This window comes from Channa argus, chromosome 4 (assembly GCF_033026475.1).
Source record: "Channa argus isolate prfri chromosome 4, Channa argus male v1.0, whole genome shotgun sequence".
NCBI classification, from domain to species: Eukaryota; Metazoa; Chordata; class Actinopteri; order Anabantiformes; family Channidae; genus Channa; species Channa argus.
In genome coordinates this window covers 29,105,702-29,120,330 of record NC_090200.1, presented here as the reverse complement: position 1 = coordinate 29,120,330, position 14,629 = coordinate 29,105,702, and the positions used below count along the sequence as shown (strand labels likewise).

The following is a 14,629-nucleotide window of genomic DNA, read 5'->3' as shown; positions in this document are numbered from 1 at the left end:
TAGATATGATGGAGCTTGACCCTTTAGAGCTTTATATGTAAGAAGCAGGGTTTTGCATTCTGTTCTAGATTTGTTGAGAAGCCAATGGCAAGAAGCTAGTGAAGGCAAAATATGATACAGTCAGCACTTTTGCTGCAAATAGTTTGCTTCATTGAAAGTGACACCTTCTCGCTAAATGTTTGCACCTCAGTGTATTCTACAATGGCATTTTAGTATACTGCATTGACCTTTAAAAGTCATAGGTATCAGATCGGCAACACATCCATGCTTGGAATGGAAAAAAGGCAGTGACTCTGTCAAATTTTGTGGTGCTCAAACCCACAATTCCTCATAAAGCTTGCTATGGTAAGGCTGTTTTCATACTTGTCGACTTTCATAGGTGAAAGTTTTCCTGAGAACAGATCTGTGGAATAGATATCGCAGTCAAGGGCTCGTCCGGGATTTGAACCCGGGACCTCTCGCACCCAAAGTGAGAATCATACCCCTAGACCAACGAGCCATATAAAGACAAGCGAATTGCAGAGTTTGTGAACTAATACCCCATTTGTAGACAGAATTTACTCACCTTTAGATTGGCCAATTTGTGTATTGGCAACCTCACTACATTGAAAGTCTTACCATCTCTTTTCTTGTATGCATCTCAATGAACTTGAGGAGAGCATTTGAACTCTCTTTTGAGAGAGTATATCTAAAAATCTCCTCTTTGGTCTTCCTCTAGACCTCTTGCCTGGCAGCTCCAACCTCAGCATCCTTCTACCGACATATTGACAGTCTCTCCTCTTAACATGTCCAAACCACCTCAATCTGGCCTCTCTGACTTTATCTCCAAAACATCTAACATGAGCTGTCCCTCTGATGTACTCATGCCTGATCCTATCCATCCTCGTCACTCCCAATGAGAACCTCAACATCTTAAGCTCTGCTACCTCCAGCTCTGCCTCCTGTCTTTTCTACAGTGCCACTGTCTCTAAGCCGAAAAACATCGCTGGTCTCACCACCGTCTTGAACACCTTTGCTTTCATTCTCGCTGATACTCTCTTATCGCAAAACACACCTGACACTTTTCTCCACCCGTTCCAACCTGCTTGCACTCGCCTCTTCACGTCACGTCTACATTCAGTCCTACGTTCTTAGCTTTCCTTTTCTCTCTCTGCCTACAAACAAACCTTCCTCCTCTCCTTCTTCGACCAACAGTAGGCTTGCATTCTGAGACTGAAGTGGCCTATTGGGATGATATGGTACCATGAGGTCTTTTAGACATGATGGAGCTTGACCCTTTAGAGCTTTATATGTAAGAAGCAGGGTTTTACATTCTGTTCTAGATTTGTTGAGAAGCCAATGGAAAGAAGCTAGTGAAGGCAAAATATGATACAGTCAGCACTTTTGCTGCAAATAGTTTGCTTCATTGAAAGTGACACCTTCTCGCTAAATGTTTGCACCTCAGTGTATTCTACAATGGCATTTTAGTATACTGCATTGACCTTTAAAAGTCATAGGTATAAGATCGGCAACACATCCATGCTTGGAATGGAAAAAATGCAATTACTCTGTCAAATGTTGTGGTGCTCAAACCCACAATTCCTCATAAAGCTTGGTATAGTAAGGCTGTTTTTATACTTGTCGACTTTCGTAGGTGAAAGTCTTCCTAAAAAAGGTCTGTGGAATAGATGTCGCAGTCAAGGGCTCGTCCGGGATTTGAACCCGGGACCTATCGCACCCAAAGCGAGAATCATACCCCTAGACCAACGAGCCTCGTGTCCAGTGGGCTTGTAATGAGTTCAGCCCTACTATCCAAATGAAGAACAAGAACTTCAGTCATTCTCAAACTGAGAAATTCATGTTGTGTAAATTTCCGACAAAAACATTAATGTGAGGACATACTCCATTGACAGAGAAAGGTTGTGGTTTCCAGATCAGCAAAACACGAGTGAGTGGAATCTTGTCTCGTCTAGTAACAACTTTCACAGAAAAACTTTCATCTGGTCTTGTGGTTACACGTGGAAAGCGTTACATCCTCTCTTCTCATAGACATTGAATTTAGCATTCAGGGCTCGTCCGGAGACCTCTCACACCCTAAGCGAGAATCATTCCCCTAGACCAAGGCTAGTGAAGGCAAAATTTGAATTTACAGAATTTACTCACCTTTAGATTGGCCAATTTGTGTTTTGGCAACCTCACTACATTTAAAGTGTTACCATCTCTTGTATGCATCTCAATGAACTTGAGGAGAGCATTTGAACTCTCTTTTGAGAGAGTATATCCAAAAATCTCCTCTTTGGTCTTCCTCTAGACCTCTTGCCTGGCAGCTCCAACCTCAGCATCCTTCTACCGACATATTGACAGTCTCTCCTCTGAACATGTCCAAACCACCTCAATCTGGCCTCTCTGACTTTATCTCCAAAACATCTAACATGAGCTGTCCCTCTGATGTACTCATGCCTGATCCCATCCATCCTCGTCACTCCCAATGAGAACCTCAACATCTTAAGCTCTGCTACCTCCAGCTCTGCCTCCTGTCTTTTCTACAGTGCCACTGTCTCTAAACCGAAAAACATTGCTGGTCTCACCACCTTCTTGAACACCTTTTCTGTCATTCTCGCTGATACTCTTTTATCGCAAAACACACCTGACACTTTTCTCCACCCGTTCCAACCTGCTTGCACTCGCCTCTTCACGTCACGTCTACTGTCAGTCCTACGTTCTTAGCTTTCCTCTTCTCTCTCTGCCTACAAACAAACCTTCCTCTTCTCCTTCTTCGACCAACAGTAGGCTTGCATTCTGAGACTGAAGTGGCCTATTGGGATGATATGGTACCATGAGGTCTTTTAGATATGATGGAGCTTGACCCTTTAGAGCTTTATATGTAAGAAGCAGGGTTTTGCATTCTGTTCTAGATTTGTTGAGAAGCCAATGGCAAGAAGCTAGTGAAGGCAAAATATGATACAGTCAGCACTTTTGCTGCAAATAGTTTGCTTCATTGAAAGTGACACCTTCTCGCTAAATGTTTGCACCTCAGTGTATTCTACAATGGCATTTTAGTATACTGCATTGACCTTTAAAAGTCATAGGTATCAGATCAGCAACACATCCATGCTTGGAATGGAAAACATGCAATTACTCTGTCAAATTTCGTGGTGCTCAAACCCACAATTCCTCATAAAGCTTGGTATAGTAAGGCTGTTTTTATACTTGTCGACTTTCGTAGGTGAAAGTCTTCCTAAAAACGGTCTGTGGAATAGATGTCGCAGTCAAGGGCTCGTCCGGGATTTGATCCCTGGACCTCTCGCACCCAAAGCCAGAATCATACCCCTAGACCAACGAGCCTCGTGTCCGGTAGTTTTGTATTGAGTTCAGCCGTACTATCCAAATGAAGAACAAGAACTTCAGTCATTCTCAAACTGAGAAATTCATGTTGTGTAAATTTCCGACAAAAACATTAATGTGAGGACATACTCCATTGACAGAGAAAGGTTGTGGTTTCCAGATCAGCAAAACACGAGTGAGTGGAATCTTGTCTCGTCTAGTAACAACTTTCACAGAAACACTTGCATCTGGTCTTGTGGTTACACGTGGAAAGCGTTACATCCTCTCTTCTCATAGACATTGAATTTTGCATTCAGGGCTCGTCCGGAGACCTCTCACACCCTAAGCGAGAATCATTCCCCTAGACCAAGGCTAGTGAAGGCAAAATATGATACAGTCAGCTCTTGACTTTTGAAAGTCGGGTTTTCCAAATCGGCAAAACATCAATACTTGGCATCTTGTGTCGTGTACTAACTAAAGTTTCCTGTGTTTGCACAAGGAAAAAATGCAATTACTCTGTCAAAGTTTTTGGTGCTCAAACCCACAATTCCTCATAAAGTTTAGTATGGTAAGCCTGTTTTCATACTTGTCAACTTTCATAGGAGAAAGTTTTCTTGAAAAGGGTCAGTGGAATAGATGTCGCAGTCAAGGGCTTGTCCGGGATTTGATCCCTGGACCTCTCGCACCCAAAGCCAGAATCATACCCCTAGACCAACGAGCCTCGTGTCCGGTGGTTTTGTATTGAGTTCAGCCGTACTATCCAAATGAAGAACAAGAACTTCAGTCATTCTCAAACTGAGAAATTCATGTTGTGTAAATTTCCGACAAAAACATTAATGTGAGGACATACTCCATTGACAGAGAAAGGTTGTGGTTTCCAGATCAGCAAATCGCGTCCAGTGGGCTTGTAATGAGTTCAGCCCTACTATCCAAATGAAGAACAAGAACTTCAGTCATTCTCAAACTGAGAAATTCATGTTGTGTAAATTTCCGACAAAAACATTAATGTGAGGACATACTCCATTGACAGAGAAAGGTTGTGGTTTCCAGATCAGCAAAACACGAGTGAGTGGAATCTTGTCTCGTTCTAGTAACAACTTTCACAACAACAGTTGCATCTGGTCTTGTGGTTACACGTGGAAAGCGTTACATCTTCTCTTCTCATAGACATTGAATTTAGCATTCAGGGCTCGTCCGGAGACTTCTCACACCCTAAGCGAGAATCATTCCCCTAGACCAAGGCTAGTGAAGGCAAAATTTGAATTTACAGAATTTACTCACCTTTAGATTGGCCAATTTGTGTTTTGGCAACCTCACTACATTTAAAGTGTTACCATCTCTTTTCTTGTATGCATCTCAATGAACTTGAGGAGAGCATTTGAACTCTCTTTTGAGAGAGTATATCCAAAAATCTCCTCTTTGGTCTTCCTCTAGACCTCTTGCCTGGCAGCTCCAACCTCAGCATCCTTCTACCGACATATTGACAGTCTCTCCTCTTAACATGTCCAAACCACCTCAATCTGGCCTCTCTGACTTTATCTCCAAAACATCTAACATGAGCTGTCCCTCTGATGTACTCATGCCTGATCCTATCCATCCTCGTCACTCCCAATGAGAACCTCAACATCTTAAGCTCTGCTACCTCCAGCTCTGCCTCCTGTCTTTTCTACAGTGCCACTGTCTCTAAGCCGAAAAACATCGCTGGTCTCACCACCGTCTTGAACACCTTTGCTTTCATTCTCGCTGATACTCTTTTATCGCGAAACACACCTGACACTTTTCTCCACCCGTTCCAACCTGCTTGCACTCGCCTCTTCACGTCACGTCTACTGTCAGTCCTACGTTCTTAGCTTTCCTCTTCTCTCTCTGCCTACAAACAAACCTTCCTCTTCTCCTTCTTCGACCAACAGTAGGCTTGCATTCTGAGACTGAAGTGGCCTATTGGGATGATATGGTACCATGAGGTCTTTTAGATATGATGGAGCTTGACCCTTTAGAGCTTTATATGTAAGAAGCAGGGTTTTGCATTCTGTTCTAGATTTGTTGAGAAGCCAATGGCAAGAAGCTAGTGAAGGCAAAATATGATACAGTCAGCACTTTTGCTGCAAATAGTTTGCTTCATTGAAAGTGACACCTTCTCGCTAAATGTTTGCACCTCAGTGTATTCTACAATGGCATTTTAGTATACTGCATTGACCTTTAAAAGTCATAGGTATCAGATCGGCAACACATCCATGCTTGGAATGGAAAAAAGGCAGTGACTCTGTCAAATTTTGTGGTGCTCAAACCCACAATTCCTCATAAAGCTTGCTATGGTAAGGCTGTTTTCATACTTGTCGACTTTCATAGGTGAAAGTTTTCCTGAGAACAGATCTGTGGAATAGATATCGCAGTCAAGGGCTCGTCCGGGATTTGAACCCGGGACCTCTCGCACCCAAAGTGAGAATCATACCCCTAGACCAACGAGCCATATAAAGACAAGCGAATTGCAGAGTTTGTGAACTAATACCCCATTTGTAGACAGAATTTACTCACCTTTAGATTGGCCAATTTGTGTATTGGCAACCTCACTACATTGAAAGTCTTACCATCTCTTTTCTTGTATGCATCTCAATGAACTTGAGGAGAGCATTTGAACTCTCTTTTGAGAGAGTATATCTAAAAATCTCCTCTTTGGTCTTCCTCTAGACCTCTTGCCTGGCAGCTCCAACCTCAGCATCCTTCTACCGACATATTGACAGTCTCTCCTCTTAACATGTCCAAACCACCTCAATCTGGCCTCTCTGACTTTATCTCCAAAACATCTAACATGAGCTGTCCCTCTGATGTACTCATGCCTGATCCTATCCATCCTCGTCACTCCCAATGAGAACCTCAACATCTTAAGCTCTGCTACCTCCAGCTCTGCCTCCTGTCTTTTCTACAGTGCCACTGTCTCTAAGCCGAAAAACATCGCTGGTCTCACCACCGTCTTGAACACCTTTGCTTTCATTCTCGCTGATACTCTCTTATCGCAAAACACACCTGACACTTTTCTCCACCCGTTCCAACCTGCTTGCACTCGCCTCTTCACGTCACGTCTACATTCAGTCCTACGTTCTTAGCTTTCCTTTTCTCTCTCTGCCTACAAACAAACCTTCCTCCTCTCCTTCTTCGACCAACAGTAGGCTTGCATTCTGAGACTGAAGTGGCCTATTGGGATGATATGGTACCATGAGGTCTTTTAGACATGATGGAGCTTGACCCTTTAGAGCTTTATATGTAAGAAGCAGGGTTTTACATTCTGTTCTAGATTTGTTGAGAAGCCAATGGAAAGAAGCTAGTGAAGGCAAACTATGATACAGTCCGCACTTTTGCTGCAAATAGTTTGCTTCATTGAAAGTGACACCTTCTCGCTAAATGTTTGCACCTCAGTGTATTCTACAATGGCATTTTAGTATACTGCATTGACCTTTAAAAGTCATAGGTATCAGATCGGCAACACATCCATGCTTGGAATGGAAAAAATGCAATTACTCTGTCAAATGTTGTGGTGCTCAAACCCACAATTCCTCATAAAGCTTGGTATAGTAAGGCTGTTTTTATACTTGTCGACTTTCGTAGGTGAAAGTCTTCCTAAAAAAGGTCTGTGGAATAGATGTCGCAGTCAAGGGCTCGTCCGGGATTTGAACCCGGGACCTCTCGCACCCAAAGCGAGAATCATACCCCTAGACCAACGAGCCTCGCGTCCAGTGGGCTTGTAATGAGTTCAGCCCTACTATCCAAATGAAGAACAAGAACTTCAGTCATTCTCAAACTGAGAAATTCATGTTGTGTAAATTTCCGACAAAAACATTAATGTGAGGACATACTCCATTGACAGAGAAAGGTTGTGGTTTCCAGATCAGCAAAACACGAGTGAGTGGAATCTTGTCTCGTTCTAGTAACAACTTTCACAGCAACACTTGCATCTGGTCTTGTGGTTACACGTGGAAAGCGTTACATCTTCTCTTCTCATAGACATTGAATTTAGCATTCAGGGTTCGTCCGGAGACTTCTCACACCCTAAGCGAGAATCATTCCCCTAGACCAAGGCTAGTGAAGGCAAAATATGAATTTACAGAATTTACTCACCTTTAGATTGGCCAATTTGTGTTTTGGCAACCTCACTACATTTAAAGTGTTACCATCTCTTGTATGCATCTCAATGAACTTGAGGAGAGCATTTGAACTCTCTTTTGAGAGAGTATATCCAAAAATCTCCTCTTTGGTCTTCCTCTAGACCTCTTGCCTGGCAGCTGCAACCTCAGCATCCTTCTACCGACATATTGACAGTCTCTCCTCTGAACATGTCCAAACCACCTCAATCTGGCCTCTCTGACTTTATCTCCAAAACATCTAACATGAGCTGTCCCTCTGATGTACTCATGCCTGATCCCATCCATCCTCGTCACTCCCAATGAGAACCTCAACATCTTAAGCTCTGCTACCTCCAGCTCTGCCTCCTGTCTTTTCTACAGTGCCACTGTCTCTAAACCGAAAAACATCGCTGGTCTCACCACCTTCTTGAACACCTTTTCTGTCATTCTCGCTGATACTCTTTTATCGCAAAACACACCTGACACTTTTCTCCACCCGTTCCAACCTGCTTGCACTCGCCTCTTCACGTCACGTCTACTGTCAGTCCTACGTTCTTAGCTTTCCTCTTCTCTCTCTGCCTACAAACAAACCTTCCTCTTCTCCTTCTTCGACCAACAGTAGGCTTGCATTCTGAGACTGAAGTGGCCTATTGGGATGATATGGTACCATGAGGTCTTTTAGATATGATGGAGCTTGACCCTTTAGAGCTTTATATGTAAGAAGCAGGGTTTTGCATTCTGTTCTAGATTTGTTGAGAAGCCAATGGCAAGAAGCTAGTGAAGGCAAAATATGATACAGTCCGCACTTTTGCTGCAAATAGTTTGCTTCATTGAAAGTGACACCTTCTCGCTAAATGTTTGCACCTCAGTGTATTCTACAATGGCATTTTAGTATACTGCATTGACCTTTAAAAGTCATAGGTATCAGATCGGCAACAAATCCATGCTTTGAATGGAAAAAAGGCAGTGACTCTGTCAAATTTTGTGGTGCTCAAACCCACAATTCCTCATAAAGCTTGCTATGGTAAGGCTGTCTTCATACTTGTCGACTTTCATAGGTGAAAGTTTTCCTGAGAACAGATCTGTGGAATAGATATCGCAGTCAAGGGCTCGTCCGGGATTTGAACCCGGGACCTCTCGCACCCAAAGTGAGAATCATACCCCTAGACCAACGAGCCATATAAAGACAAGCGAATTGCAGAGTTTGTGAACTAATACCCCATTTGTAGACAGAATTTACTCACCTTTAGATTGGCCAATTTGTGTATTGGCAACCTCACTACATTGAAAGTCTTACCATCTCTTTTCTTGTATGCATCTCAATGAACTTGAGGAGAGCATTTGAACTTTCTTTTGAGAGAGTATATCTAAAAATCTCCTCTTTGGTCTTCCTCTAGACCTCTTGCCTGGCAGCTCCAACCTCAGCATCCTTCTACCGACATATTGACAGTCTCTCCTCTGAACATGTCCAAACCACCTCAATCTGGCCTCTCTGACTTTATCTCCAAAACATCTAACATGAGCTGTCCCTCTGATGTACTCATGCCTGATCCTATCCATCCTCGTCACTCCCAATGAGAACCTCAACATCTTAAGCTCTGCTACCTCCAGCTCTGCCTCCTGTCTTTTCTACAGTGCCACAGTCTCTAAACCGAAAAACATCGCTGGTCTCACCACCGTCTTGAACACCTTTGCTTTCATTCTCGCTGATACTCTCTTATCGCAAAACACACCTGACACTTTTCTCCACCCGTTCCAACCTGCTTGCACTCGCCTCTTCACGTCACGTCTACATTCAGTCCTACGTTCTTAGCTTTCCTTTTCTCTCTCTGCCTACAAACAAACCTTCCTCCTCTCCTTCTTCGACCAACAGTAGGCTTGCATTCTGAGACTGAAGTGGCCTATTGGGATGATATGGTACCATGAGGTCTTTTAGACATGATGGAGCTTGACCCTTTAGAGCTTTATATGTAAGAAGCAGGGTTTTACATTCTGTTCTAGATTTGTTGAGAAGCCAATGGAAAGAAGCTAGTGAAGGCAAAATATGATACAGTCCGCACTTTTGCTGCAAATAGTTTGCTTCATTGAAAGTGACACCTTCTCGCTAAATGTTTGCACCTCAGTGTATTCTACAATGGCATTTTAGTATACTGCATTGACCTTTAAAAGTCATAGGTATCAGATCGGCAACACATCCATGCTTGGAATGGAAAAAATGCAATTACTCTGTCAAATGTTGTGGTGCTCAAACCCACAATTCCTCATAAAGCTTGGTATAGTAAGGCTGTTTTTATACTTGTCGACTTTCGTAGGTGAAAGTCTTCCTAAAAAAGGTCTGTGGAATAGATGTCGCAGTCAAGGGCTCGTCCGGGATTTGAACCCGGGACCTCTCGCACCCAAAGCGAGAATCATACCCCTAGACCAACGAGCCTCGCGTCCAGTGGGGTTGTAATGAGTTCAGCCCTACTATCCAAATGAAGAACAAGAACTTCAGTCATTCTCAAACTGAGAAATTCATGTTGTGTAAATTTCCGACAAAAACATTAATGTGAGGACATACTCCATTGACAGAGAAAGGTTGTGGTTTCCAGATCAGCAAAACACGAGTGAGTGGAATCTTGTCTCGTTCTAGTAACAACTTTCACAGCAACACTTGCATCTGGTCTTGTGGTTACACGTGGAAAGCGTTACATCTTCTCTTCTCATAGACATTGAATTTAGCATTCAGGGCTCGTCCGGAGACTTCTCACACCCTAAGCGAGAATCATTCCCCTAGACCAAGGCTAGTGAAGGCAAAATTTGAATTTACAGAATTTACTCACCTTTAGATTGGCCAATTTGTGTTTTGGCAACCTCACTACATTTAAAGTGTTACCATCTCTTGTATGCATCTCAATGAACTTGAGGAGAGCATTTGAACTCTCTTTTGAGAGAGTATATCCAAAAATCTCCTCTTTGGTCTTCCTCTAGACCTCTTGCCTGGCAGCTCCAACCTCAGCATCCTTCTACCGACATATTGACAGTCTCTCCTCTGAACATGTCCAAACCACCTCAATCTGGCCTCTCTGACTTTATCTCCAAAACATCTAACATGAGCTGTCCCTCTGATGTACTCATGCCTGATCCCATCCATCCTCGTCACTCCCAATGAGAACCTCAACATCTTAAGCTCTGCTACCTCCAGCTCTGCCTCCTGTCTTTTCTACAGTGCCACTGTCTCTAAACCGAAAAACATCGCTGGTCTCACCACCTTCTTGAACACCTTTTCTGTCATTCTCGCTGATACTCTTTTATCGCAAAACACACCTGACACTTTTCTCCACCCGTTCCAACCTGCTTGCACTCGCCTCTTCACGTCACGTCTACTGTCAGTCCTACGTTCTTAGCTTTCCTCTTCTCTCTCTGCCTACAAACAAACCTTCCTCTTCTCCTTCTTCGACCAACAGTAGGCTTGCATTCTGAGACTGAAGTGGCCTATTGGGATGATATGGAACCATGAGGTCTTTTAGATATGATGGAGCATGACCCTTTAGAGCTTTATATGTAAGAAGCAGGGTTTTGCATTCTGTTCTAGATTTGTTGAGAAACCAATGGCAAGAAGCTAGTGAAGGCAAAATATGATACAGTCAGCACTTTTGCTGCAAATAGTTTGCTTCATTGAAAGTGACACCTTCTCGCCAAATGTTTGCACCTCAGTGTATTCTACAATGGCATTTTAGTATACTGCATTGACCTTTAAAAGTCATAGGTATCAGATCGGCAACCCATCCATGCTTTGAATGGAAAACATGCAATTACTCTGTGAAATTTCGTGGTGCTCAAACCCACAATTCCTCATAAAGCTTGGTATAGTAAGGCTGTTTTTATACTTGTCGACTTTCGTAGGTGAAAGTCTTCCTAAAAAGGGTCTGTGGAATAGATGTCGCAGTCAAGGGCTCGTCCGGGATTTGATCTCTGGACCTCTCGCACCCAAAGTGAGAATCATACCCCTAGACCAACGAGCCTCGCGTCCAGTGGGCTTGTAATGAGTTCAGCCCTACTATCCAAATGAAGAACAAGAACTTCAGTCATTCTCAAACTGAGAAATTCATGTTGTGTAAATTTCCGACAAAAACATTAATGTGAGGACATACTCCATTGACAGAGAAAGGTTGTGGTTTCCAGATCAGCAAAACACGAGTGAGTGGAATCTTCTCTCGTTCTAGTAACAACTTTCACAGCAACACTTGCATCTGGTCTTGTGGTTACACGTGGAAAGCGTTACATCTTCTCTTCTCATAGACATTGAATTTAGCATTCAGGGCTCGTCCGGAGACTTCTCACACCCTAAGCGAGAATCATTACCCTAGACCAAGGCTAGTGAAGGCAAAATTTGAATTTACAGAATTTACTCACCTTTAGATTGGCCAATTTGTGTTTTGGCAACCTCACTACATTTAAAGTGTTACCATCTCTTGTATGCATCTCAATGAACTTGAGGAGAGCATTTGAACTCTCTTTTGAGAGAGTATATCCAAAAATCTCCTCTTTGGTCTTCCTCTAGACCTCTTGCCTGGCAGCTCCAACCTCAGCATCCTTCTACCGACATATTGACAGTCTCTCCTCTGAACATGTCCAAACCACCTCAATCTGGCCTCTCTGACTTTATCTCCAAAACATCTAACATGAGCTGTCCCTCTGATGTACTCATGCCTGATCCCATCCATCCTCGTCACTCCCAATGAGAACCTCAACATCTTAAGCTCTGCTACCTCCAGCTCTGCCTCCTGTCTTTTCTACAGTGCCACTGTCTCTAAACCGAAAAACATCGCTGGTCTCACCACCTTCTTGAACACCTTTTCTGTCATTCTCGCTGATACTCTTTTATCGCAAAACACACCTGACACTTTTCTCCACCCGTTCCAACCTGCTTGCACTCGCCTCTTCACGTCACGTCTACTGTCAGTCCTACGTTCTTAGCTTTCCTCTTCTCTCTCTGCCTACAAACAAACCTTCCTCTTCTCCTTCTTCGACCAACAGTAGGCTTGCATTCTGAGACTGAAGTGGCCTATTGGGATGATATGGTACCATGAGGTCTTTTAGACATGATGGAGCTTGACCCTTTAGAGCTTTATATGTAAGAAGCAGGGTTTTACATTCTGTTCTAGATTTGTTGAGAAGCCAATGGAAAGAAGCTAGTGAAGGCAAAATATGATACAGTCCGCACTTTTGCTGCAAATAGTTTGCTTCATTGAAAGTGACACCTTCTCGCTAAATGTTTGCACCTCAGTGTATTCTACAATGGCATTTTAGTATACTGCATTGACCTTTAAAAGTCATAGGTATCAGATCGGCAACACATCCATGCTTGGAATGGAAAAAATGCAATTACTCTGTCAAATGTTGTGGTGCTCAAACCCACAATTCCTCATAAAGCTTGGTATAGTAAGGCTGTTTTTATACTTGTCGACTTTCGTAGGTGAAAGTCTTCCTAAAAAAGGTCTGTGGAATAGATGTCGCAGTCAAGGGCTCGTCCGGGATTTGAACCCGGGACCTCTCGCACCCAAAGCGAGAATCATACCCCTAGACCAACGAGCCTCGCGTCCAGTGGGCTTGTAATGAGTTCAGCCCTACTATCCAAATGAAGAACAAGAACTTCAGTCATTCTCAAACTGAGAAATTCATGTTGTGTAAATTTCCGACAAAAACATTAATGTGAGGACATACTCCATTGACAGAGAAAGGTTGTGGTTTCCAGATCAGCAAAACACGAGTGAGTGGAATCTTGTCTCGTTCTAGTAACAACTTTCACAGCAACACTTGCATCTGGTCTTGTGGTTACACGTGGAAAGCGTTACATCTTCTCTTCTCATAGACATTGAATTTAGCATTCAGGGCTCGTCCGGAGACTTCTCACACCCTAAGCGAGAATCATTCCCCTAGACCAAGGCTAGTGAAGGCAAAATTTGAATTTACAGAATTTACTCACCTTTAGATTGGCCAATTTGTGTTTTGGCAACCTCACTACATTTAAAGTGTTACCATCTCTTGTATGCATCTCAATGAACTTGAGGAGAGCATTTGAACTCTCTTTTGAGAGAGTATATCCAAAAATCTCCTCTTTGGTCTTCCTCTAGACCTCTTGCCTGGCAGCTCCAACCTCAGCATCCTTCTACCGACATATTGACAGTCTCTCCTCTGAACATGTCCAAACCACCTCAATCTGGCCTCTCTGACTTTATCTCCAAAACATCTAACATGAGCTGTCCCTCTGATGTACTCATGCCTGATCCCATCCATCCTCGTCACTCCCAATGAGAACCTCAACATCTTAAGCTCTGCTACCTCCAGCTCTGCCTCCTGTCTTTTCTACAGTGCCACTGTCTCTAAACCGAAAAACATCGCTGGTCTCACCACCTTCTTGAACACCTTTTCTGTCATTCTCGCTGATACTCTTTTATCGCAAAACACACCTGACACTTTTCTCCACCCGTTCCAACCTGCTTGCACTCGCCTCTTCACGTCACGTCTACTGTCAGTCCTACGTTCTTAGCTTTCCTCTTCTCTCTCTGCCTACAAACAAACCTTCCTCTTCTCCTTCTTCGACCAACAGTAGGCTTGCATTCTGAGACTGAAGTGGCCTATTGGGATGATATGGAACCATGAGGTCTTTTAGATATGATGGAGCTTGACCCTTTAGAGCTTTATATGTAAGAAGCAGGGTTTTGCATTCTGTTCTAGATTTGTTGAGAAACCAATGGCAAGAAGCTAGTGAAGGCAAAATATGATACAGTCAGCACTTTTGCTGCAAATAGTTTGCTTCATTGAAAGTGACACCTTCTCGCCAAATGTTTGCACCTCAGTGTATTCTACAATGGCATTTTAGTATACTGCATTGACCTTTAAAAGTCATAGGTATCAGATCGGCAACACATCCATGCTTTGAATGGAAAACATGCAATTACTCTGTGAAATTTCGTGGTGCTCAAACCCACAATTCCTCATAAAGCTTGGTATAGTAAGGCTGTTTTTATACTTGTCGACTTTCGTAGGTGAATGTCTTCCTAAAAAGGGTCTGTGGAATAGATGTCGCAGTCAAGGGCTCGTCCGGGATTTGATCTCTGGACCTCTCGCACCCAAAGTGAGAATCATACCCCTAGACCAACGAGCCTCGCGTCCAGTGGGCTTGTAATGAGTTCAGCCCTACTATCCAAATGAAGAACAAGAAC

General features: G+C 43.3%; 7 non-coding genes across 7 annotated transcripts; all 7 read right to left on the bottom strand.

The window, feature by feature from the left end:
* Positions 1–427: 427 nt before the first annotated feature.
* On the bottom strand, positions 428–499 carry trnap-ugg (transfer RNA proline (anticodon UGG)). The gene has a single exon. It is a non-coding gene; the product is annotated as a tRNA-Pro (tRNA).
* Positions 500–1,680: 1,181 nt separating this feature from the next.
* trnap-ugg (transfer RNA proline (anticodon UGG)) lies at positions 1,681–1,752 on the bottom strand. Its single transcript has one exon. It is a non-coding gene; the product is annotated as a tRNA-Pro (tRNA).
* A 3,948-nt stretch (positions 1,753–5,700) lies between these two features.
* On the bottom strand, positions 5,701–5,772 carry trnap-ugg (transfer RNA proline (anticodon UGG)). Its single transcript has one exon. It is a non-coding gene; the product is annotated as a tRNA-Pro (tRNA).
* Positions 5,773–6,953: 1,181 nt separating this feature from the next.
* Positions 6,954–7,025, bottom strand: trnap-ugg (transfer RNA proline (anticodon UGG)). The gene has a single exon. It is a non-coding gene; the product is annotated as a tRNA-Pro (tRNA).
* A 1,502-nt stretch (positions 7,026–8,527) lies between these two features.
* Positions 8,528–8,599, bottom strand: trnap-ugg (transfer RNA proline (anticodon UGG)). The gene has a single exon. It is a non-coding gene; the product is annotated as a tRNA-Pro (tRNA).
* A 1,181-nt stretch (positions 8,600–9,780) lies between these two features.
* On the bottom strand, positions 9,781–9,852 carry trnap-ugg (transfer RNA proline (anticodon UGG)). The gene has a single exon. It is a non-coding gene; the product is annotated as a tRNA-Pro (tRNA).
* Positions 9,853–12,926: 3,074 nt separating this feature from the next.
* On the bottom strand, positions 12,927–12,998 carry trnap-ugg (transfer RNA proline (anticodon UGG)). Its single transcript has one exon. It is a non-coding gene; the product is annotated as a tRNA-Pro (tRNA).
* Positions 12,999–14,629: the final 1,631 nt, after the last annotated feature.